This window comes from Bubalus bubalis, chromosome 4 (assembly GCF_019923935.1).
Source record: "Bubalus bubalis isolate 160015118507 breed Murrah chromosome 4, NDDB_SH_1, whole genome shotgun sequence".
NCBI classification, from domain to species: Eukaryota; Metazoa; Chordata; class Mammalia; order Artiodactyla; family Bovidae; genus Bubalus; species Bubalus bubalis.
The window spans coordinates 56,767,920-56,781,290 of record NC_059160.1 but is presented as its reverse complement, the minus strand read 5'-3'; the positions used below and the strand labels follow the sequence as shown (position 1 = coordinate 56,781,290).

The 13,371-nt window shown below is 38.8% G+C and overlaps 1 protein-coding gene and 1 non-coding gene across 5 annotated transcripts in view; both read right to left on the bottom strand.

Annotated features, from left to right (window-relative positions):
- The window catches only part of ANKS1B (ankyrin repeat and sterile alpha motif domain containing 1B), a 1,160,059-nt gene that overhangs the window by 453,218 nt on the left and 693,470 nt on the right, over positions 1–13,371 (bottom strand). The gene's annotated exons all lie outside the window — the stretch shown is intronic.
- TRNAC-ACA lies at positions 251–322 on the bottom strand. Its single transcript has one exon. It is a non-coding gene; the product is annotated as a tRNA-Cys (tRNA).

Below are 13,371 nucleotides of genomic sequence, written 5' to 3'. Positions count from 1 at the left end.
GTGTCAGGTGCTAGAAATTCAGCAGTGAAGACAGGCCCCCACACAGCTTACTGCTATATCACTACATTTAAGCAGGAGTTTAATTATTTTAAAAATAGAATTTCATATGAAAAGAAAGTGAAAGTGAAGTCGCTCAGTCGTGTCTGACTCTTTGCGGCCCCATGGACTGTAGCCTACTAGGCTCCTCCGTCCATGGGATTTTTCAGGCAAGACGACTGGAGTGGGTTGCCATTTCCTTCTCCAGGGGATCTTCCCAACCCAGGAATCAAACCTGGGGCTCCTGCATTGTAGGCAGACGCTTTACCATCTGAGCCACCAGGGAGGTCTTTTAATATTAAAAGAAGCGATTTTTAAATGACAGATTGTTAAACTCATAAAAGAGTTTTTAAAAGATTTGGGCATAATTTGATCAACAAATAAATTTCAAGGAATAAAATAAAAAGAAGCAGAATATGAACTTTTATATATATATATATATTTTTTTTTTTTTTAGTGTAAAAGAAGTTTATTAAAACATGTTTTGGGGACCAACAATTTTATGGGGGAGTGGAAATAGCACCCCTGGGCACTGGGAGAGGTTGGTCTCTGATGTAGTCTCAATGGTGTTCTCCAGCTGTTTCTACTGGAAACCTAAAGCTCAGATGACTCTTTAGAGTTGCCTATGCCAGCATCAGCCAGTCTTAAATTCAGGCTGCCACAGGGAAGGGAGATGTGATCTTGAATGAGGGTGTTCACTTCAGTTTAGGGCAACTCCCAGAGGCAAAGTCCTTAGGGGAGATCGGCCTATAGCAAAGTGTAAAGAGTCTTAAGAAACCTATCAACCAATTATAATATAATTTACATTGGTAACAACCTGATTCAACCAAACAAAAGGGTAAAACATAAACAGAGAATTGGGGACATTTAAATATCAAGTGGCTCATGAATAGTAAGGGATTATTGTTTGATCTTTATTTAGATGTGGTAATGCTGGGAAAGATTGAAGGCAGGAGGAGAAGGTGACGGCAGAGGATGAGATGGTTGGATGGCATCACTGACTCGATGGACATGAGTTTGAGTAAGCTCTGGGAGTTGGTAATGGACAGGGAAGCCTGGCATGCTGCAGCCCATAGGGTAGCAGAGTCAGACACGACTGAGTGACCAAACTGAATTGAATGATCTTTTGGTTATATTGTTCAGAGTTACACACAAGATATGAACACATGAGATAAGTCTAAGCTTTTCTTCAAATCATCCTAGGTGTCTATAGGATTGAATGGTTGGTACAAGATTGGTCCTCTGTAGGTAGGTTTTGAAGTTAGGTTGATGGGTTCATGAGTATTCAGAATACTATTCTCTTTATTTCTGTATATGTTTGAAATTTTATATAATAAAAATTTTTAAGTCATGTTGGTAAAACTATAGGAGAAAGTTTGAAAACGTTACTTTAATCTTTTAGGAAAAAAAAGTGGCATGGAATAAAATGCTGTCATACCTAGCTTCTTAAATGCTTTAACTGATGCATTTTATTTAAATATTTTAACTATATATTATTGAATTTACAGTTAGCTAAAACAACAAATTAAATGGTAGAGTCATGATCTGTATTTTGTCAAGGATTTTAAATTTACTGGTTTTTATTTACTGTACGCTCCTCTTAAGTAGAGCATTTAGTCCGACAAGTGACGAAACTCCAAAAACAGAATAAAATGTTAGTTTCCTGTAAATTTCTTCTGAATATCTACCTTTTTGGTGATTTTGAAATGAACTTCTTTTTAAAAAAAATTATTTATTTTTTAATTGAAGGATAATTGCTTTACAGAATTTTGTTGGTTTCTGCCAACATCAACATGAATCAGCTACAGGTTCTAATAGCTGAATGCCATAAAGTCAAATGTGGGTTTGGTCAAAAATTCTGTTTTTGACTGGATCAAGCAAAATACTTCCCAAAGTGTAGTAGCAGCACAACTTGTTATATTTGCAATAAGAAAATATTGGCAAGGACTATAAAAGTTATGTAAGAAGGAACTTCACAAGGAAATGAAGCACAAATGGAAATACCACAGAAAGTAGAATGTAGGGCAAATTCCTGAGGAGATCATAGAGAAATAGCAAAAGCTTGTAGGGCTTGGGTCAAAAAGGCTCAGTAGGAAACAGGATGCCACATCTAAGGGACATAAAAGGAAACAAAAAAATTTCTTTTACTATTTCAGGAACAAAAGAGAGCTAAATGACACACTTTGCTTCTACAGTAGATGGAAAGGGAAAGCCAATGGCCTGTGATAGTAAAAAATGCACAGGCAATTGGTAATTTAAAAAAATTCTTAAAAGAAAGACGAACTTGAAGTAGAAATACTAGTGTATTGATTGTGAGGTACAAATTTAAGATGCAAAAGGGAAAATATTTTTAAAATTTATTCTAACATGATTTACTATTATGATCTTATAATTTATATTCAAAGATATATAAACAATTGACCATCATATATGATGGAATATTATGCAGCCATTAAAAGTCATGCTTTAAAGGCTATTTAATAACAAGACAAATTGCTAACAATATAATATTAAGTGATAAATGCAGATGTCTGGAAAGGATGATCAAACCATTAACAGTAGTTATGGCTGATACGGTTATTAGTAATTTTCATTTTCTTTATTGTTTGTACATTTGTTGGATATTCTACAATGAAAATTATTTACTTTTATAGTTAAATATAACAGTAAAAATACTGTTTAAACCACCAACTCCTCAGTCTCCTACAGTTCAAATCCTACAAGGCCATTTATATAACTCTTGTTAAGGTTGTCAAAATCATCACTTTGCCAAATGATACAAATGCTCTTTGCTTTTATTCTCTAGTTCTCTGTGACATTTGATACTGTTGGCCACCGCATACTAAAATTTTCTGCTTCTTTGGCTTGGCTGTTCTAACGTAACCACACATTGGCCATCATATAGATCACAATGACTCTCTGTCTTTACTACAAGCCATTCTGTGTGTTGCCACCAGGGCAAACCTAGACACATCACTCCACTGCTTTCATCCTTTTAGAGACTTCCCATAGCACATAAGGTGAGTTACTTAGGGCTTTCTCAACTGCAAGTGACCTACTGAAAAGAAAAGGACAGTTTTAGGTCCAGGAATTTAAATTAGTCCTAAGATCACTCTTTGTTGGTTCTGTTTTCTCTCATAGTTTCATCTCTTATAAGCAGATGAGCTTCTCTCAGAGACTGGGATGAGAAGGAAATGCCATAGATAATTTCAGATTTTTATATCATCCTGGCTAGCAAATTCAAAGCCAAAAGAGATACTTTCTCTTCCATTATTCATGAAATTCAAGTCAAAGTCTCTGAATAATACTTCAGAGAATAATATGCTTACATCTTGGATTAATTACAGAGGCTAAGAGGGCAGGCCCATGAAACAGATCCAATTCTATGGCTAGAGGGACAATATATATGATTAGCAGCCTGATCAATGTAGAATGCCCAAGGGGGAATTCTTTAAAGGCAAATAGGAACACTGTTAATAAGAGAAGTGGTGAGGAATACTGGGCAGATGAAAAAACAAATATCCCCTACATAAGGTAATACCCAACCTCTTTAGCCTAGCACTCTTGAATTTTTTTGGACTGTCCTTTGCCTTCTTTTCTATCCTAATCCTTTGCCATTTACTCCCAAGAAGTCTACAGTCTAACCCTGCTGAACTTTCTGCTCTTTTCAGAATAGTCTGTGCTAGGTAAATTTAAGAAGAAGGAGGTAGAATAGTGGCCCCCAAATATGTTCACACCCTAATTCTTGGAACCTGTGAACTTTATCTTACAGGACAAAAGGTATGCTGAAATGTGATTAAGGCTAAAGACCTTGATGAGGAAATTATCTTGGATTATCCAGGTTGGCCAAATCTAATCACATGTGTATGTGCTCAGCCATGCCTGACTCTTTGCAACCCCATGGACTATAACCTTCCAGGCTTCTCTGTTTATGGGATTTTTCAGGCAAGAATAGCGGAGTGGCTGTCATTTCCTCCTCCAGGGGATCTTCCTGACCTAGGGATTGAACCCACATCTCCTGCATCTCCTGCATTAGCAGGTAGATTCTTTACCACTGAGCCACCTGGGAAACTGAGTTCTAAAATGCAGAGAACTTTTCTCAGATATAGAGAACCAGAGAGATGGCAGTGTGAAAAGAACTCAACAAACCATTGCTGGCTTTGAAGGCAGGGGAAGAAGGCCACAAAGAATGTAGGTGACCTCTAGAAGTCTCTAGAAGGAAAAGGCAAGGAAAAGGTTCTTTTTTGGAGCCTCCAAAAAGTAATGTAATTCTACCAACATTTTTATTTTAGCCAGTGAGACTTACGTCAGACTTAAGAAACTATCACAGAACTGAAAGATATTATACTTGTATTGTTTAAGCCACCACGTCTGTGATAACTTGTTACAGCAATAATAGGAGGCTAATATATAAGCCATGCTACTTCAGACTTTTGTAGAGAAGCAAAACACTTTCCTGGCTGGGTCTGAGAATTAAACTAACAAAGGCAAATTAATAGGAGACAGGCAAACAAGTTTATTTAATACAAGCTTTGTGTGACACAGGAGCTTTCAGAATAGAATGGAGACCCAAAGAAACAGTAATTTTATGTGCAATTGTGGAGGAATATGATAGATTAAGGAGCATGAGGTAATTGTAATAATCTGGGGAATCTTAGCAAGGGATATTTATTAGAATTCTTTTCAGCATCCCTTTGTCTCTGGAGATAAAGATGCTTCTTTCCTTTAGTATAGAGAAGACACTTCTCACATGAGTATTTTATGAACTATTTCAGGGAAGAAGGGTGAGGAGAGGGGGTCAGAGTTACCTTTCTGCTTCTGTTATTTTCTCAAACTCCTTTGGCTTAAAATATGCAATATACTAAGGTGCCATATTTTGGAATAGCACACCCTAAACCCCATCACTTTCTTGCTTTTGCATAATCTGGCTATTTCATATAAAACATCTTCCCTACTGACATACCCACCTCAGCCAGTCTGTTTGGTGAACATCTACTCTGTTCAAAATATAACTCAGATGTTAGCTCCTCTATAACACCTTTCTTAATATCTGCCCCACGAAGATATGAGTACTTCTTTCTTATGGCCACACAACATTCTCTGTATTATTCTGCGATAGTATTTAGCATACTATATCATATTCCCTGATATAAACCCCAGATCAAACAATGTTGGGAACATACTACATTTTAATAAGCTGTTGGTAAATGCCAGAAACATCACTGCCCTGATTATTCATTTTGAAATTTAAATGAGGAGAAAGAATTGGAAACTGTAAAATGTTTAGCATATTGCAAAAAGAGAATATGAACATAACATTATAGATTTAACTTCTATTACCATAAAAATGCTGGAAATCAATCAATAGTGAAAAAATTTTCAAATATATTGAAGACTGCAGACACATTTTTATTATAGGAAAATCTTGTCAATTATTTAGTATAATCTCCTGTGTCTGTAACTGAACTAATAAATTTTGGGGTAAGAAACTAGTTAAAATCAGTCTTTCTTGATGTAGCAAGGTTTTAGATTGAATTATATACATCAGTAAACTTGGAAAATACAGTGTTTTCCCTAATGGCATTAATTAATAGCTAATGCTATCACCTAGAATCTGGCCAAGACATTTATGTCAAGTCAATGAGAAAAATGGCCTCCAAAGGAGTCTTGTCCCCTAAAAAGCCCCTTGATGAAAGTGAAAGAGGAGAGTGAAAAAGTTGGCTTAAAGCTCAACATTCAGAAAATGAAGATCATGGCAGCTGGTCCCAGCACTTCATGGGAAATAGGTGGGGAAACAGTGTCAGACTTTATTTTTTGGGGCTCCAAAATCACTGCAGATGGTGACTGCAGCCATGAAATTAAAAGACGCTTACTCCTTGGAAGAAAAGTTATGACCAACCTAGATAGCATATTCAAAAGCAGAGACATTACTTTGCCAACAAAGGTCCGTCTAGCCAAGGCTATGGTTTTTCCAGTGGTCATGTATGGATGTGAGAGTTGGACTGTGAAGAAAGCTGAGCACCAAAGAATTGATACTTTTGAACTGTGGTGTTGGAGAAGACTCTTGAGAGTCCCTTGGACTGCAAGGAGATCCAACCAGTCCATTCTGAAGGAGATCAGCCCTGGGTGTTCTTTGGAAGGAATGATGCTAAAGCTGAAACTTCAGTACTTTGGCCACCTCATGAGAAGAGTTGACTCATTGGAAAAGACTCTGATGCTGGGAGGGATTGGGGGCAGGAGGAGAAGGGGATGACAGAGGATGAGATGGCTGGATGGCATCACTGACTTGATAGATGTGAGTTTGAGTGAACTCTGGGAGTTGGTGATGGACAGGGAGGCCTGGCATGTTGTGATTCATGGGGTCGCAAAGAGTCGGACGTGACTGAGCGACTGAACTGAACTGAACCTATGTGACCAGCAAAACTTCAAAAAAGTAAAATGTATGACTTCTGAGGCTAGATCATAAATAACGTTGTTTGTACATTACTCTCTTGAATTGCTCATTCTGGGGAAAGACAGTGTTGTGAGAACTCAAGAACGCAATACTCAAGCAGTCTCATGGAACAGTCAATTGGGGAAGAACTAGGTCTCCCAGTAACAAGTAACACCACAATGTCACCTGTTTAAGTGAGCCCCTTGGGAATCAGATCCCCAGTCAAACTCGAAGGTGATTGCATCCCTGGTCCGTTTCTTGATTGCAACCTCACAAGAGATCCTGAATAAGAATTACTCAGCTAAGTTGCTCTCAAATTCTTGACCCATACAAACTGTGAGAGCTAATACGTCTATTGCTGTTTTAAGTTTTGGGGGTACTTTATTATGCAGCAATAGGTAACTAGCATACCACCTGTAGAATAGACACAGAGATGAAATTCACGTGAAGTATTTCCTCGTGTTAGTCATGGATTAAAGGAAAGGTTACTGTCCTTTCACTGTCAGCCTTAGCCTTACAAACCATTAAAATGGAGTTTCAGAACCAAAGGAGATAACCTTAGAGCACTTTATGTCTTTTCATTTTTATACCAAACAACAAGAACAACGATGAGGTCTGGCTAGTCCACTGCCAGTTCTCAGTGAACAGTGGTGAGAATGGAACACTTCCTCCAGATTTTTTTCTACCATTGGAAGATGTGAAGTTGGATGGTGTGATGGTTAATTTTATGTGTCAACGTGACTTGCCCACAAGGTGCCCAGGCATTACTCAGATTAAAGATTATTTTGGGTGTGTTTGTGAGGATATCTCTTGGTGAGATTAGTATTTGAAGGAAGACTGAGTGAAGCATATTTTCCTCTTTTATGTGGGTAGGCCTCATAAATTCTCCTGGGTCTCCAGCTTGCCAACTGTAGATCTTTAGATTATCTGTCTCCATAACTTGTGAGCCAACTCCTTATAGTAAATATCTCTATTCATCTTACTCAACTACACATACATATGTAGTTCACACAGTGGTAAAGCTGAAACTAATCTGTTTGCCAATGTAGGAGATGCAGTTTCCATCCCTGGGTCAGGAAGATGACCTGGAGTAGGAAATGGCAACCCACTCCAATATTCTTGCCGGGAAGATCCCATGGACAGAGGATCCTGGCAGGCCACAGCCCATGGGATTGCAAAGAGTTGGACATGACTGAGCATGCATGCATACATATACATCCTATTGGTTCTCTTTCTCTGGAGAATGTGACTTCTGAAAATGAGAAAGAAATGACACAGTAAGTCTTGCTCTTGATAAAGTTCAGGAGAGAAGCAGAACTTTGGGGCTTTTCTATTTTCCTGAAAATAAAAAAAAGAAGAAGAAAGCATAAAAGCTACCCGCCATCTTTCAGGTTTGATTTTCCTGTGGCTTGTCACATTTTTCCTATTTTAGAGAGTCTATGGACGAACACACATTCAGTGTGTCTCTATATATAATTACCGTGTCAAGTGTGACCATCACAGAAGAAATGGCTTGATGTCATCTCATTGAAAGCATCAGGGAAGATGTTTTAAACAAGGAGAAGAGAATGATGAAGAAGGGAAAAGGAAGAACAACCTAGGCTAAACTGTGTGGAGACAAAAAGTGATGGACTGATTCAGGCACAGACCAGAATTGCTCCATTGCTGTTGAGTTAACCCAGATACACGCTGGTAGATTCCTAAAGAAGATGAATTAAATGAAACACTTTAACTCCAAAGAAAGTGATTCCTGCACACAGCAAGATGGAGTAAAAACAGAAGAAATGAACCTTCATTTTACCTTAAATTATTCAGTTCTGAGAAAGTAATACATTATTATTGAAATACTTTCTGTACATAAGGTAAATTTTGAATCAGATAAAATGTTTATGATTCTGATAAACTTTTTCATGTGAATCTATAAGTACTCAGCCTAAGGTATTGGAGCTTCCCAGGCATGGTAGTGGTAAAGAACCAGCCTGCCAATGCAGGAGACATAAGAGACTCGGGTTTGAGCTCTGGGTCGGGATGATCCCCTGGAGGAGGGCATGGTAACCCACTCCAGTATTTTTGCCTGGAGAATCCCAAGAACAGAGAGGCCTGGTGGGCTGCAGTCTGTAGAGTCGTGAAGAGTCAGACGCAATCGAAGTGGCTTAGCACACGTGCACAAGGTATTGTTGGCACCATTGTTTACAAGTCAGAACATTTTTGCAGACTTGCTATAAAAGTGCTTCAGTGTAGATAGAGTGGCTAGATGATTGTCTTCAGTGTCCTGAAATTTAAGAGTAGAGTTGTGTAGTAGAGTTCAGTCTTTCTAAGCAGGAATGGCAAATTACTATTTTTTTTGCTATCATATGACTGCTAGTATGTAATTAGAATTTTAATTTTTATAAGTATTTAAAAATGGTCAGGCTGCAGAAGTGAAAAATTTCCCCATGCTCTATGTATAGGTAGGGAAGGTAGAGAGTGACCTCCACAGGGAATAGTATCAGGAGTTCAGAGGTGTAGCCAAGGCCCAGTGCTCTCTCTTCCCCGGGTCTAAATTCAAAGAAGTCAATAGAAAATAGAAAAGGTAAGATTTGACTATGTGCCTGGAATCTACATGCCTAGATTCTAGGCAGTTCTTAGGATTAGGCCATAAATGTAACTCTACAAGGGCAGAAACCCTGTTGTTTTCATTCCTGATCAAGTCTAAGCATCTATGCACCTGATGAGTATTTCTTAAATGTATGAAGGAGCTAGGAAATGCTCAGAAGAAAACAGTCAAGTGAAGAAATGGCACCTATGGAAGTCAAGATTTTCACTAACTCTGGGGATTGCTACTCAATCACTGTTCTAGGCTAGGTTTTGATTTTTCAGGCAACAGAGCACTTTTTTGGAATAACCTCTAGATTAGTGCTTTAATCTTAGATTTACAGACTCCCAAGGAATCAGATCAAGCAAGCCTTGGGTGGTCTGTGTAGACCCCAAAATGTAATGCAAAGTTTTGTATGCAATCATAAATTTTCTGAAGATTTCCTCAGATTCTCAAAGTCTCTGTAACCCATAAAAAGTTAAGAGCTCTTGCTCAACAGAGAAATTTAGAAGAGGATAGCCTCTCTGAAAGGACCAGTTGAGAAAACATCTGAGAGGAAGTTGAACCGTGGGGTTGCCTGGAGGAAGAGTGCTGTTGGCACTGGGAGCAACACATTAAAGGCCCGATGTGGTGGTAAGGTTGGTAGGTGGGAAGAGCAGTAAGAAGGCCTTTGTCAAGGCGAAGAGTTAAGAAAGGGAGAGTCATAGAAAATAAGTAGGAAAGGTAGCCGGGAGCCAGATCATGTAGGGCCTTGTTAGTCTCTGTAAGAATCTTATCATTTCCTGAACATAAGAAGATGTTGTTGTTTAAAGAACATGGTCAGGGAGACAGAATAAGTATTCACAGTGTATGAGAGTGACAGGATGTCTTTGAAATATGTTATTTCCTGGGAAGAAAAAAACAAAAAACTATAAACTCTGGAGATACAGTCAAATATTTCATAAGCACTGAATAAATAAATACTTGTAAGGTGGATGTGTTTGAAAATGATTAATAAGGAACATATTGTGTATTATTTAAGCCATCATGATGAGTATTAATTTAGTTCTTTAACGAAAGCTTTACCATGACCCTGGATGGCTGCAACTTATTGCTGGAGAGTTGAATGAATTCATTATATTTCCCAGAAACCCAGTCTTTACAGAGGCAGTTATTTTGGTGTTATGCCAATACTTAGGTATTTTCACTTAGGTGATCTTTCAGGTATATAGGAAATTTGCATAATAAAATTTGCATGTATATATATACCCCCTTTTGCTACAAAGGAATTCAAGTGATACATATTCTTCCTAAGTAAAATGTTCAATAAAAGGAAACAAATATTTACAACAGTGATCTGTGATGAGGAGAGGATGGTAGGAAGGTTTAAGCTACAATTTATGCCAAAATTTTTCATTTGGGGGAAATAACTGGAGTGGCTATTTCTAAACACAAAATATACAGGTGCTTATTAAGGGTTGTTATATAAAATGAAAACTGCTAAGTGTCATAAGAAGGTTGTAAAATTTAGAACTCATTTATTCATTTATTTGTTATTCTTTCAATCAAATCAAGTAGCATTTTCACGACCCAGATAACCATGATGGTGTGATCACTCACCTAGAGCCAGACATCCTGGAATGTGAAGTCAGGTGGGCCTTAGGAAGCATCCCTATGAACAAAGCTACTGGAGGTGATGGAATTCCAGTGGAGCTATTTCAAATCCTAAAAGATGATGCTGTGACTGTACTGCACTCAATATGCCAGCAAATTTGGAAAACTCATCAGTGGCCACAGGACTGGAAAAGGTCAGTTTTCATTCCAATCCCTAAGAAAGGCAATGCCAAAGAATGCTCAGACTACTGCACAATTGTACGCATCTCACACTCTAGAAAAGAAATGCTCAAAATTCTCCAAGCCAGGCTTCAACAATACGTGAACTTCTAGATGTTCAAGCTGGTTTTAGAAAAGGCAGAGGAACCAGAGATCAAATTGCCAACATCTGCTGGAACATGGAAAAAGCAAGAGAGTTCCAGAAAAACATCTATTTCTGCTTTATTGACTATGCTAAAGCCTTTGACTGTGTGGACCACAATAAACTGGAAAATTCTGAAAGAGGTGGGAATACCAGACTACCTGACCTGCCTCTTGAGAAATCTGTATGCAGGTCAGGAAGCAACAGTTAGAACTGGACATGGAACAACAGACTGGTTCCAAATAGGAAAAGGAGTACATCAAGGCTGTATATTGTCACCCTGCTTATTTAACTTATATGCAGAGTACATCATGAAAAATGCTGGGCTGGATGAAGCACAAGCTGAAATCAAGATTGCCGGGAGAAATATCAATAACCTCAGATGTTCAGATGACACCACCCTTATGGCAGAAAGTGAAGAAGAACTAAAGAGCCTCTTGATGAAAGTGAAAGAGGAGAGTGAAAAAGTTTGTTTAAAACTCTATATTCAGAAAAGTAAGATCATGGCATCTGGCCCCAGCACTTCATGGCAAATAGATGGGGAAACAGTGGAAACAGTGTCAGACTATTTTTTTGGGCTCCAAAATCACTGCAGATGGTGACTGCAGCCATGAAATGAAAAGACGCTTGCTCCTTGGAAAAAAAGTTATGACCAACCTACAGAGCATATTAAACAGCAGAGACATTACTTTGCCAACAAAGGTCTGTCTAGTAAAGGCTATGGTTTTTCCAGTGGTCATGTATGGATGTGAGAGTTGAACTATAAAGAAAGCTGAGCGCTGAAGAATTAATGCTTTTGAACTATGGTGTTGGAGAAGGCTCTTGAGAGTCCTTTGGACTGCAAGGAGATCCAACCAGTCCATCCTAAAGGAGATCAGTCCTGAGTGTTCATTGGAAGGATTGATATTGAGGCTGAAACTTCAATACTTTGGCCACCTGATGCAAAGAGCTGACTCATTTGAAAAGACCCTGATGTTTGGAAAGATTGAGGGCAGGAAGAGAATGGGACAACAGAGGATGAGATAGTTTGGTGGCATCTCCAACTCAATGGACATGAGTTTGGGTAAACTCCGGGAGTTGGTGATGGGCAGGGAGGCCTGGCATGCTGCGATCCATGGGGTCGCAAAGAGTCGGACACGACTGAGTGACTGAACTGAACTGATCATGAACACACCTACATGTACTGGGTTGTGCGCTACAAGCCAAAGTGAAAGTGTTAGTTGCTCAGTGGAGTTCAACTCTTTGTGACCTGTAGACTGTAGCCCACCAGGTTCCTCTGTCCATGGGATTTCCCAGGCAAGAATACTGGAGTGGGTTGCCATTTTCTTCTCCAGGGGATCTTCCCGATCCAGGAATTTAACCTGGTTTTCCCACACTGCAGGCAGATTCTTTACTGTCTGAGCCATCAGGGAAGCCCCAAAAGTAGAAGAAAAAGTTTTAATTTCAACTATATATAATTCAGTCTAGTAAGAACTCAACAGACTACAGTGGCTACTAATTCTAACTAAAAATAAGGTCAGCATATTTCTTCACAATAGACTGTTAATCTCTGGTTGCTCTTTGGAGTTACTGTTCTCCCCTTCTGCTTTGACTTTGCTTTTAATCAATAGAACTGTCAGCATAAATGGATATGTGTGCCGTGTATGCTCAGTCGCTTCAGTCATGTCCAACTCTTTGCAACCCCATGAACTGTAGCCCCCCAGGCTCCTCTGTCCATGGGATTCTCCAAGCAAGAATACTGGAATGGGTTACTAGGCCCTCCTCCAGGGGAATCTTCCTGACCCAGGGATCGAATCTACATCTTTTATGCATCTCCTGCATTGGCAGGTGTGTTCTTTACCACTGGAGCCACCTGGGAAGCCCATAAGTGGACATATCAGATGGTAGTCCAACTGGACAAATGCCTAATTCTTGCGGTCAGTTTAGACTGCTTTCAGTTCCCTTCTGTTCATTCTCTGAAAGTACTGCAGAATTCACTTCAGTATTTCCATCCATAATCCCTTTGTGGTTCTTTAGATGTGTGCACACACTGGCTACTTCATGGAAAGCTCTATCTATTCATAGAGAAGTCTATGTGATTTAAATGATGTTTAACTCTCATTTCAGTACTTGTACATCAGGCAAAATTAAGTCTTGCCGTTGCATTTAGAAGGATTCTACTTCGTACTGAATCCTCAGCAGGACAACATTATCTTTGATTTACACATTGGTAGATTAAAATGGTAAAGGGAGGGTAATAATCTCTCCAGCTCACAGATACCTTTCAGACCACTCAGTGTCTACAGTAGTCATATGACTTTGTAAATACATTTCAGTTTCAGTTATCTATTGCTGTGTAACAAAGAATCCCAAATCTTAGAGAATTAAACCAAC